Source organism: Microcaecilia unicolor, unplaced genomic scaffold (genome assembly GCF_901765095.1).
Source record: "Microcaecilia unicolor unplaced genomic scaffold, aMicUni1.1, whole genome shotgun sequence".
Lineage (NCBI taxonomy): Eukaryota > Metazoa > Chordata > Amphibia > Gymnophiona > Siphonopidae > Microcaecilia > Microcaecilia unicolor.
Window position 1 is genome coordinate 240,793 of NW_021962870.1, and position 13,085 is coordinate 253,877.

The window sequence follows — 13,085 nt, forward strand, 5'->3', positions numbered from 1 at the left end:
CTCAAGAAAATGATCTAGGTGTCATTGTAGACAATACGCTGAAGTCTTCTGACCAGTGTGTGGCAGTGGTCATAAAGCAAACAGGATACTACAAAGTAATAGGAAAATGATGCAAAATAAGAATATTATAATGCCTCTGTATCACTCCATGGTGCAAACTCACCTTGAGTAATGCGTTCGATTCTGCTCACAATATCCCCCCAAAATATATTACTGAATAAGAAAAGGATAAAAAAAGAACAACCAAAATGATAAAGGGGATGGAACTCATCTCATACACTTGTGACCTGGATTGGTCACTGTTGGAAGCAGGATACTGAACTAGATTGACCATTGGTCTGATAGAGTATTGCTATACTTATGCTCTTAAGATATTCTGAAAAACAAAAGGACTGGCCATATAGATAGATGTGAATAAATGGGGCACATCCAGCACGTATTTGTTAGATTATTTTTAGAGATGTTATTAAGCATATCCAGCAGACTGATCATGGATCATCTTTGACACACTCTCGATCGACAACATCTCCCAATTGCTTGGAAGATACGCCAAGTCGCAATGCAAACTAGACATCTGCCCTACTAACCTTATAAGATCTGCCCCCCTACAACTCAAAACAGACCTCACGAGGCACCTGAACTACGTGCTACAAAATGGCCTCTTCCCAAAGGATAAAGGAAGCATTCTACTTACACCTTTACCTTTAGATGCAAAGAAAAGTACAAATGACCTAACCAACTATCGCCCAGTAGCATCTATCCCACTGATAACCAAACTTATGGAAGGCGTAGTGATGAAACAACTCACTAACTACCTAAATAAATACTCAATTCTTCACGAATCTCAATCAGGATTTCAGTCAAATCACAGCACTGAAACAGTACTAGTGACTGTAATGAATACATTTAAACAAACAATTGCAACTGGCAATAACATACTTCTCCTACAATTCGACATGTCCAATGCCTTCGACATGGTCAACCATGGAATATTACTACATATCCTAGAATACATTGGAGTTGGAGGTAACGTTCTTAACTGGTTTAAAGGATTCCTGACCACAAGATCATACCAAGTAATAACGAACGCGGACATATCAGCCCCATGGACACCTGACTTTGGAGTCCCCCAAGGATCCCCCCTCTCTCCAACCCTCTTCAACCTAATGATGATACCCTTAGCCAAGCTACTATCCAATCAAAACCTCAATCCCTACATATATGCAGATGATGTCACGATCTATATCCCATTCAAACATGATCTAAAGGAAATCACCAACGAGATCAACCAAAGTTTCCAAATCATGCGCTCCTGGGCGGATGCATTCCAGCTAAAATTAACGCAGAAAAAACTCAATGTCTTATACTCACCTCACAACATAATACAACTAAATTTACCACCATAACCACACCAAACTTTTCCCTTCCCCTCTCAAACAATCTGAAAATTCTTGGAGTTACCATCGACCAAAATCTCACACTCGAAACCCATGTGAAGAATACAACTAAGAAGATGTTCCACTCCATGTGGAAACTTAAAAGAGTAAAACCTTTCTTCCCAAGATCCATTTTTCGCAACCTGGTACAGTCAATGGTGCTAAGTCACTTGGACTATTGCAACGCACTCTACGCTGGCTGCAAAGAACAGACTATCAAGAAACTTCAAACAGCCCTTAACACCGCAGCCAGACTCATATTTGGAAAAACAAAATATGAAACTGCAAAACCTCTAAGAGAGAAACTTCACTGGCTCCCACTTAAAGAACGTACCGCGTTCAAGATCTGCATGATTGTTCATAAAATCATTGACGGCGATGCCCCGACCTACATGCTAGACCTCGTGGACCTCCCTCCCAGAAATGCTAAAAGATCAGCTCGCATATTTCTTAATTTACACTTCCCCAGCTGCAAAGGATTAAAATACAAACTAACACATGCAAGCAGCTTTTCCTATATGAGCACGCAGCTGTGGAATGCACTACCAACTAACTTGAAAACAATTAATGAAATAACTAACTTTCACAAATCTCTGAAAACCTATCTATTCAACAAGGTTCTGTACTGGGACTGGTGCATTTTATTACAGTAATTAGTAACATAGTAAACGTCCATTTTTTCGAAAATACAGTTCGGCCTGCCTCTTCACGGACCCGTTCTCGGAGATAAACGCCCATGGAGATAGGCATTTCCATTCGATTATGCCCCTCGTGTACGTGTCCTTCTGTCTGTCCTACCCTTATCCTTATTAGTCCTGTCTGTCTGTCCTGATTTAGATTGTAAGCTCTTTTGAGCAGGGACTGTCTTTTCTTCATGTTCAATTGTAAAGCGCTGAGTATGACTGGTAGCGCTATAGAAATGATTTATAGTAGTAGTAGCATAAGAATATCTAGCTCAAAGCTATAATTTGTGGGCTTCGTGTATTAGATAAGTGTCCCTTTACATTATTTACCAATCCCCCACATTTAATATTTCTTGGGATGATTACCTCTGCATATGGGACAGATAGCACTTACTCCTATGCCCAAATCAAAAGGTTTAGATGTATCATCATTGTACAACATTAGGCCAAGAGTTGGCATTCCTTTATTCACTGCAGGTTTATTCATCAGTGCATGCTTTTGCCATCTGCACATGATCCTGTCTGACTCAATTTATTCTAATTAAGTCTTATGCTTGACTTACTTAATTTACAGATGAGGATAATGGATATACCGTGCAGATCTTTATCTGCCTTGATCTATTACTACTACTACTTAACATTTCTAAAGCGCTACCAGGGTTACGCAGCACTGTACAATTTAACACAGAGGACAGTCCCTGCTTGAAGGAGCTTACAATCAAAAGGACAAAAAGTGCAGTCAAACAAGATTGGGGCAGTCTAGATTTCCTGAATAGATGTATAATGGTTAGGTGCCGAAAGCCACATTGAAGAGGTGGGCTTTGAGCAAGGATTTGAAGATGGGCAGGGAAGGGGCTTTTCTAATTCCACTATATCATTTTTGAGATGTGGTGACCAGAATTGCACACAATATTCGAGGTGCGGTTGCACCGTGGAGTAAAACAAATGCATTATAACATCCTCATTTTTGTTTTCCATTCCTCTCCTAATAATACCTATCATTCTATTTGCTATAGTTCGGGTTCCTTTTTCACATATGCATCACTTTGCACTTGTCATCTGCCATTTGGATGGCAGGTCTACCAATTAAAAAACCAGCGGACACAGCACATTGAGAATACTGATCATTTAACTCTACTCTCTATTTCTATCTTTAACCAGTTTTTAATCCATAATAGGAGATAGCTCCTATCCCATGACTTTCCAATTTCCTCTTGAGTCTTTTATGACGTACTTTTATTAGTTAATTATACAAACCAGGGTATAATATCATGGAGATAATACCAGTGAAAGGATTGGCCCAAAAGTGTACTGAAATATATTTTTGTGTTAATATATGGAAATCATAAGGAAGTTCTCAGAGTATAAAATTACCCAAGCGAGGCTACACCGAAGTGATTTACGTCTCTAAGGGTGGACAAGCTTCTCGATCATAGAACTTCTCTTTGAATCTTTTCAATTTATATAAGCAAATGTACACCTGTGCTCTTAATTAATTTCAATTAATAAAGTGAAATAAATGTTCACCTTCCTCAAAACTAAAGAACTAGTGGGTCAATCCTATCACTTACTCCAACTACCTCGAAACTCTCTTAATCTAAACAATGAACCATACTCTTTCACTGTTTTCTATAATATAATAAATCCAGGCACTTAACGTTATATGGTCAGAGATGCCACGTCCACACTGGGTTCAGTCCATGTCCGTATACGATTGCCAGCTCTATCACGCGGCTTGCCATACTGCTCTCCAATTATGTTAACTCGCTGTTGGACGAATCCTGTTGGAACTGTGGCAAGCTATTCAACATGACAAGAAGGATGTTGTAATACCTTAGGAAGAGAGGTGCAGACTGTCAGAGTTGTAGCTTACAGTGTTATTCAAGCAAATTGTGATATTTAAATATTATTTTTCCTCTTTCTAGGTTTAGAGAGTCTGAGTGTCTGTGCAGTGACTCATGAGGTAGATATAAATTTAGATAACCCCATACGTCTAAGGACTCCTCGGATACTAAATCTCCCCATCTTCACACCCCCAACACTCGAATTATTACTCACTCCACATTCTCAAACCCTCCCAGGCACCATCTATGTGAGGATTCCTATGACTTTTGACTCTTCTTTTTATTCTTTACAGATTATTTGTATAGACTTGATGTTGGACAATTTATGTGTACCTAGGTAAGATTATAAGAATATTTTGAACATAAGAACATAAGCATTGCTGTACTGGGACAGACTGAAGGTCCATCAAGACCAGTATCCTGTTTCCAACAGTGGCCAATCCAAGTCACAAGTACCTGGCAAGATCCCAGAAGAGCAAAATGAATTTTATTCTGCTTATCCTAGAATATGCTTTGGATTTTCCCAAGTCCATCTTAATATTAGCTTATTGATTCTTTTTTAGGAAACTATCCAAAACATTTATAAACCCTGCTAAGCTAACTGCTTTTACCCTAGAAACAAATTCCAGAGTTTAATTACACATTGAGTGAAGAAATATCTTCTATGATTCTTTTTAAATTTACTACTTAGTAGCTATATTGCATGCCCCCTAGTCCTAATATTTTTGGAAAGAGTAAACGAGCACTTCACCTCTACCCATTCCACTCCACTCAGTATTTTATAAACTTGTATCATATCTCCCCTCAGATTTGAAGGCTTAATAAAGAACCCTAAATGTGACACTCTCCAGGAAATCGTGGACAATACATGTAGAATATGTGTCTCTATAAAGTAAGCACATCTGTCAGACACTTGTATTGTCCCTACCCTAACCTCTTTTTTGATTCTGTTTCTTCACCACTTTTTCTCTCCTTTCTTCTCTGCACCTTTATCCCTTCCAATTGCCTCTCCTCTCTACTCACCTCATCTCCCTGCAGTCCCCCACTTCAGCCCCCTTATCCAATCCTCAGGTCTGCAGTTATCTTCTCCTTCTCCCAGACTCCACATCGGATCCAACTAACTCCCACTCCTGCCTGAATAATTTTTAAAATTATTTGTTTAGTCTATCAAGTGCTGTATGGGAATTATGAACTGTTAAGTCAGTTCTTTTCACATTTACTTTAAATAATTCTGTCAGAATGCAAGAAAATTTAGTACTGAGGTACCCGGTTTTTGGAAATATAAGATTTAAACATCAGGTTGATGCTACTACTGAATAGAACTCTTTACCAAAGTTAGGTAACTATGCATGGTTGTATAAGAAACTGAAGACCTTTTGTTAATCTTACTGTTCTGTTCTTTCCTGCTTCTGTGCAACTTCTTGTATTGTAAACTGCCTAGAATATCATGTTGGGATTTGTGTGGTATATAAACTTGACATTAGATTATATTAGATCTGCCACCATCGGCCCTTTTCTCCCATCCTCAACCCTAGCATCAGACCCTCTACCACCCTATCAAATGCAATCATCAGTTTCCTTTTCTCTCTCTCCTTCCCTCTATCCAGCATCTCTCCTCTGTTGGCTCAGCAGCTCCCCTCTCTGTCCCCCTCAGTCCAGCATCTCCTTTTCTTAACACTCCCTCAGCAGTAAAAAGAACAGTGTTGTGCTTTCAGGTCTCACATCTAAGTGCACGGCAAGTTTCCTCTCAGGTCCTGCCCACAAGGCAACAGGAAGCATGCATCCATGGCCAGTCTTAGCAATAGGGGGGGCCCTATGCAGACCCCTACCAGCGCCCACCACCATAAGCTATTATCAGAGTGTAAAAGGAGGTTCAAAGCTCGCGGAACCCCACCTCTACCCATACTTTGATGTGCATCTACCACATTTCAGTAGAGAGTGGCATACAGCAGCAGCGATTTTCATATCCAATCAGCTGATGAGCCCAGAGTCTCTTCATTGCTGCATCCTACCCTTGCAGAAACAGGAAGTGGCATCAAAAGGAAATGTAGGTGCACATTAAGGTATGGAGTAGGAAGGTGTTCCGAGACAGGAGGACAGACTTCCAGAGATGCAAGGCCCCTAGGAGCATGGGGCCCTGTGTAACCACCCCTGTCGCCCCTGACTAAGACTGGCCCTGTATGAGTCCGATGGATCGGGACTTAGAAGAGACTTGTCGTACACTTGAATGAGATATCATGTGGCATGGTACTGTTCTTTTCAGCACTGATGCTTTCAGAGCAACAAGGAGGAACTGGGATGGGAGAGACAGACTGCAGAGGAGGGGGAGGGGAGGTAAAGGGGGGATGATTGACCACTGAGAGTTAGGGGAGGAGAATGACAGAGAGGCTTTCTGTTTTACAATGACTGAGGGGGCAATGCTCCCCTTACCTGCCACACCATGCAAATGTGCCCACCCCTTCAGGAAAAAAAATGCAGAACTCAGGGATGTGAATTTGTGACTTAATGAGGAAGACAGATATGGGCATTGGCAGACTGAGTAGGGATTCGGCTACTAGGCAGCTGGTGGGGCATCTGCAAGTGTGATTAGATGCCTGGGGAAATTGAGACAAGTTGTAGAAGAGTGGGGCAGGGCTTGGAAGGTTTACAGACTCAGAATAACCTTCCTTGCTTGACTCCAGAACAGGCAACATTTTCTTGATAACAACAACTCACTTGTCTCATCTTCGGTCCCAAATTTATCACAGAAATCCTACTTATTTTTATTTTCAAAATATTAAAACTTATCTTGTCATAATTATTTTAAAATTCATACTTCACATATCTTAAGGCTTCTTGATTATATATTTTGGACTTGAGCCAACATGACATGTTTTGCAAAGCTGTGTCAGGGCCCATCATTGTTATTGCACAAAACATTCCTAATTTTGGCCCCATGTTCTGTCATCGGTGAGGGTTGGTGTGTCTTATATTTACAGAACTAAACATGGGAAACAATTGACAGTTGCACAAGCTCTGCAGCATAAAATCTTTGCATAAATTTTATAGTCAGTATTTAAAAGCGAAATTGGTCTGTAATTCTGTACGAGGGTGCTGTCTCTGTTCGGCTTGGGCAGCACTATTATGTTAGCATCCAGAAAGCGTCCTGAAGAAGTAGACTCTAGCAGATGAATTGATATAGTGGAAGAGAAGGCCTTACAAAATTCCGCAGGTATGCCATCTGGGCCTGGCGCTTTACCTAAAGGTAGTTTATTAATTGCAGAAATTATTTCATCAAGGGAGATAGGTTTGCTAAGTTGCCTGATGTGATTGTCCGAGACACGTGGTAATTGTAGTGTGGGTAGAAAACGATGAACATCATTATCCCGAGCTACAGAATCAGAAGAATATAGGGACCTAAAGAAGGATTCAAAAGCCTCTAGAATTTGAGGAGAAGTTAGTGATAACCCTGTGGGGGATCTAACCATTACAATGCTCGGACTTGTTTTCCTGCCCTTTAAATAAGTTGTAAGTAGTTTACCAGCTTTATTTGCTTCTGAATAATATACAGCACTCTGTTTAAAGGTTATCACATTAGATATATTTGACAGCAGTGAGCTGTACTGTATTTTGAGCGACTGCAGCTGTTGTAAAGAAGACTTGGATGATGAGGTGTAGAGCGACGCTTCATGCTGGTGAATTTCCTCTTCCAGATCAGTAATTTTAGCAGTGTTGACTTTGTGGATGAATAGCTGATTACTTCCCCCTTAAGCCAGGATTTAAATGCCTCCCAGACTACTATAAAAGAGGATACAGAGTCTTTATTGTCGTTAAAAAATTCAGCCGCCTTTTGGGAGATATGCTGTAGAAATAAAGCCTCCGACAACAGGGTGACCTTGAATCTCCATAGAGATGAGCTAGGCTTACTGGCTGTCCAAGCAAAGTCACAAGTTATGGCAGCGTGATCGGAAACTGAGATTTCATGTTTGGCAGGCCTGCAGTTTGAAGATCTATCCAAAAAAGGAACAATTGGAAAGTTGAAGTCACCCCCTATTATGGTGTGACAGGCCCAGAACACCAGTAAACCTGGTACTGTATGACTCATTAAAGGATAGTGACATTGAAAGGATAACACAGAAGGTCGGCCCTATGCCTTTTAATATGAATGAATGGTGCAAATGGGCCACTGATTCACTGGGGCCTAGGAAAGTATAAGAGAAAAACGTCTGACTTTGACAGACTTATGCACGTGGCTTTAGGACCCCACTATTTTAAAGTAGGATCTGTCACCCACCCATACCAGTTATTGAAAAAGGGTCTTGAGCAATTATTTCGCTGTACTCAAATGCAAGCATTTAGAACACTTGCACCCCTGCCAAATGACACACTAGAAGAATTTGCGCACAGATTGTGGGTGCTAGAAGCAGCCTTTCAAGACCAGGAGGGTTGGCCCAAAACAGAAGATTATGGTCAGACACATCATAAAGAATTTTTGTTGGAAATCCTTTCCCCCGAGATTACTAAACATCTCAGATTGTTTGCTGAGGACCCCAAAGAAACTCCTTTTGACACGCTAATGCTTAGGATTGCATCTGTGTGGAAAACTCAGCCATCCCAGGTAATTACTGTGTCAGAAGCAAAGAAATGGCAAGCAGAAGGGCCCTCCCACAGCAATAGGTCAGGAAACTCAGGACAGGCCCCATGGAGAGGGCAGAGCAGAGGTAATTTTAGAAATTCCTCAGGCTACATCCCCTTTCATGAACTCAAAGCACAGACAGACCAGTTGAAACAGCAACAAATTAAATGGGAACAAGATAAATATACCATGCAGCTAGAATTAGACAGAATAAAAAGCGAATTGATAGCTGCCCAGGATAAGCAAGAAAAAAAGGAATAGGGATGTCCTGATCTCCAGTGTCCAAATATCAAACAATCCGAAGTATTTTGTGCCCAGCCTGACTCTTTTCACTTACCTGAGCATGCACTTCCAGCACCTCAGGAGAAGGGAAAGGAGACAGATTCAGAATATAAATTAAAGTTTGTGGCACCCTTGATTTTGGACACATGTGGACGCCCCAATGTGAACAGCAGGATAGGGGGTCAGGATAAATTAGCGTTGATTGACACAGGGGCTGGAATCAGTTTTACAAGCAAGGTTTCTCCCACTTCAGACCAGGAAAATGTGCAAACATATAAAATCCAAGGGGTCGATGACACAGTTACCAACTGTGTGGTTATCCCAGTTAAATGGGGTATCCCGGTGCAGATGCCACTATAGTAAGCACATTAAAGGAAATAATTGGAATTGATGTCCTCAATATGGCTAATCTTACCTTGTGGCAATGTATTGGATCTGCAAAAATGTCTACAGTTTTGGTGCACGAAGCAATTCCCATGCATTTGGCCACACAATGCACAAAAGCTGACCAGCAGTATGATCTGAGTGTAATTCCCACCGAGGTTATAGACATCCCTGTCTGGGCCCAAGACAAACTAGAATGTGGCAGAATGTCCACAGAAATCCTGTTAGATCCTCTGCCACAAAAGCAATATCCAGTACCTCATCAGGCGATAGAACCCGTAGCTAAGATTATACAGGTACTGGAAGAGAGGGGCATAATTAGACCGATCTCTTCTACATGCAACTCTCCAGCATGGCCAATAGTTAAACCAGGAGGCTCCTTTAGACTGACCATAGATTTCCGCGCCCTAAATCAAGTATCAAAATCTGTGGTACTGGTGGTAGCCTCATACCTAGCAATGATCTCTAAATTAAACCCCAACTGTAAATTTTTTTCTGTCCTAGACATTTCAAATGGGTTTTGGAGCCTGCCCCTGGCCCCGGAATGCCAGTACAAAACAGCATTTCAGTATGCATGGACTGTGTTACCTCAGGGTTATAAGGATTCTCCATCCATTTTCCACAAATACATACAGGAAGCCCTAGCCCATGTGTCTTGTAGAGACAATATAATCCAATATGTTGATGACATTCTAATTCAATCTGAAACTGAATCTGACCACTGGGCCCATGTAAGAGAGATTTTAAAAGCTCTTTTGGAAGCTGGACTTAAAGTAAATCTATCCAAAGCTCAAATTTGTAAACCACAGGTTTCCTTTCTAGGAGTCACCATTGGCCAGGAAGGGAAATCCATAGATTCTCAGAGAATAGATCTTATACAGAAATTACCTCTTCCTACAGACCAGAAATCCCTCCAATCATTTCTAGGGCTTACAGGGTTCTGCCATGATTTTATGCACAACTATGCTGAAGTGGTATCAGTTTATTACTGAAATATGTAGCATATTTGCTGGATTATATATACACCAATATATTTGTGTATCTTTTAAAAATATATATTTGTGCAGCTGTTAGAGAATAGTTTCATTTCAAGCCCCTCTCTCTCCATTCCTTTTTCTGGGAACTTCCGAGAGCAGGGATAGTTAATTACAAACACTTAACAAACACAAAAGAGCTTCCTCTGCCCTCCCACCTAACAAAGGCATGACTAAGGTGGACACCTGAATAAAACAAAAGAACTCAGAGGAAGCATAAACAGGACATTTGCTTGTCAAAGGTATACCTGCCCCTCCCATCAGCTTCCAGACATGTGCAGAAAGGAAGGACTTGTAATGTGTATCTGCCCCAGAGACTGAGCAGGACATCAAAAGAAAATCCAGACTGTAAGTCTGGTGATGTCATAAGACTCAGGGGTTGTGTGCAGACATGAGACCAAGATACCACAATGCTTTGCAAATGCCCAAGGGTCGTGTGGAAACCAGGACAAAGATCCACATGGCATATCCTCCTGCAGCTTGCAAGATATAAAAGGACAAGCTGTTTCCCAAGAGACAGATTCTCTTCACTGCAAACAACTCAGATTATCTTGGGACCTGCCTCCTCTTGGGACCTGCTGCTCTCTTTGGGGTCTGCTGATGCCTTGCTCCTGAAACATGTGCTCATCAATCAGCTGGACCACAGCATGCTTGTAATAAGGAATTGTAAGTTAACCTACCTGCTACTTTGTTCTATTTTATGCACAGATTACCTGTAAAGATCTCTTAAAACCTACCTCTCGTGTGAAATTGTATATTAAATCAACCTTTTTGGAAGCTAAATACGGTCTCTTTGTGTTCTGATACTTAATTTATTTAATTTATTGCAATTATCACCTTTGGTGATTGGTGGAGAAATTAATATCCTAAAACTTATAAATACAGCAGCTGCTCTTAAATTATAAACAGTGGCGAGTTGCTCTAGAGCTATTTTCCCCAAAATAAATCATTTCTTGTAACAGCTCCACTATACTCCCTGCTTAAATGAAAAGAATATATTTGGGAGGCAGTGACTAAACTCAAGCAGACTTTGACTTCGGCTCCTGTCCTTGCTCCCCCAGATCACAGGCAGAATTTTTTCCTATACCCAGTGGTTGGGGAGAACAGTATAGGAGCTGCCCTAACACAGCGCTTAGGAGGGACAGACTGGCCAATTGCTTTCTTTTCCAGAGTTCTCACTTCTCCAGAACTTAAAATGGGAACCTGTGAAAAACGTGTTCTGGCTGGATAGAATATCCCCTTTCCTTCCTACAGTATATATTGATGGCAGTAGCCAATGTGAGGGAGGAAGGAGATTAGCAGGGTTTGCAATTGTACAACTGGGCCCAGATAACAAAGTAATCCTGCAAAGGCAGTACAATACTGTGAACTGGCTGCCTTTGTGGCCTGTTTGCAGCATTATCAAGACTCTCACCCTGAAATACAGATAATCTTAGATTCAGGTTATGTATTCAGAAGTGCCATTGCATTGCTGCCATGGTGGTTAAGCCACAACTTTAAATCCACAGATGGGTCCGTGGTAAAACATTCAACATTATGGGCTATGGCACAAGAACTCGGTGAAAAATTAACGAAAGTTCATTTAGTGAAGGTGAAAGCACACAGAAAGAAAGGCCCTTTAGTGAAAGGAAACACTCTAGTGGATTCACTAGCGAAGGAAGCATGTCATGGTAGCCACGGCCACACGGTCCACTGATTACGATCAGGTGGTACCACCAGATTATTTCAGTACACTGCAGGAGAATGACGCAGAGCTTTCCAATCTGAAGCAGCTAGTGCAACAAACCCCAGATAACACTTACCAGCATACACCCTTTCTCACACTCACTATACAGAAAGACATACTGTGTGTGAAGAAGGAGGAAGGATTGGTTATAGCTATCCCCAGAGCGCAAGGGAAAGATTGGATGCATTGGGTTCATGGAGCAGGTCCCATGGGGCACCCTAAAACTCTAAATATGTTGGTCTGGTGGCCAGAAATGAAACATGACATACAGGATCATGTGGCCTCCTGTGTGATTTGTGCTTCATTTGGGAGACAACCTAAAAAGAAAAGGGGACAGCTGATGAGAGCACCACCACGGGGACCATTTGAGAGACTACAGATAGATCATGTGGGCCCTCTCCCTTTAACAGCTAGGAAAAACAGATTTTTACTCACAGTAGTGGACTCTTTTCCCCACTGGGTAGAAGCTTTTCCTGTATCAGATCAAACTGCTAGAACCACAGCTGAGGTCCTAACTATGCAATTTTGTACACGTTGGGGAATTCCTAAGACTATTGAATCTGATAATGGTCCTGCTTTTGTTTCTCAGCTAGTCAAGGAATTGTTTGATTTTCTAGGCATAGAACAGCAATTGCACATTTCGTACCATCCCCAAGCAGCGGGGCAGGTAGAACGTATGAATCAAACAATCAAAGCACATCTCAGCCCTATGCTGAATCTGACAGGGAAAAATTGGGATCTGGCCCTCCCTTTGGTCCTTATGCGTATCAGAGCCAATGTCTGTAAGTCCACAGGTTTTGCCCCCTATGAAGCCTTAATGGGCAGGCCAATGCCTCGATGGGAAAACCTGTTACACCCTTTTCTCCCGGAGGATCAGACTGTAGTTCTTGCCTAAAAGAAATCCAGACCACTGTGCTGGCAAACACAGAAAAGTCTAGGGATTATCTGCAGGAGGTCATGCTCCTAAACCCTAGACCAAACCTCCCCTTTGGCACAGCAAAGTGGGATGGACCATACATGCTTACAGATGCTCTAGGCCCAAGCCTATATCAGATCCTAAGGCCAGACAACCAGCGATGTT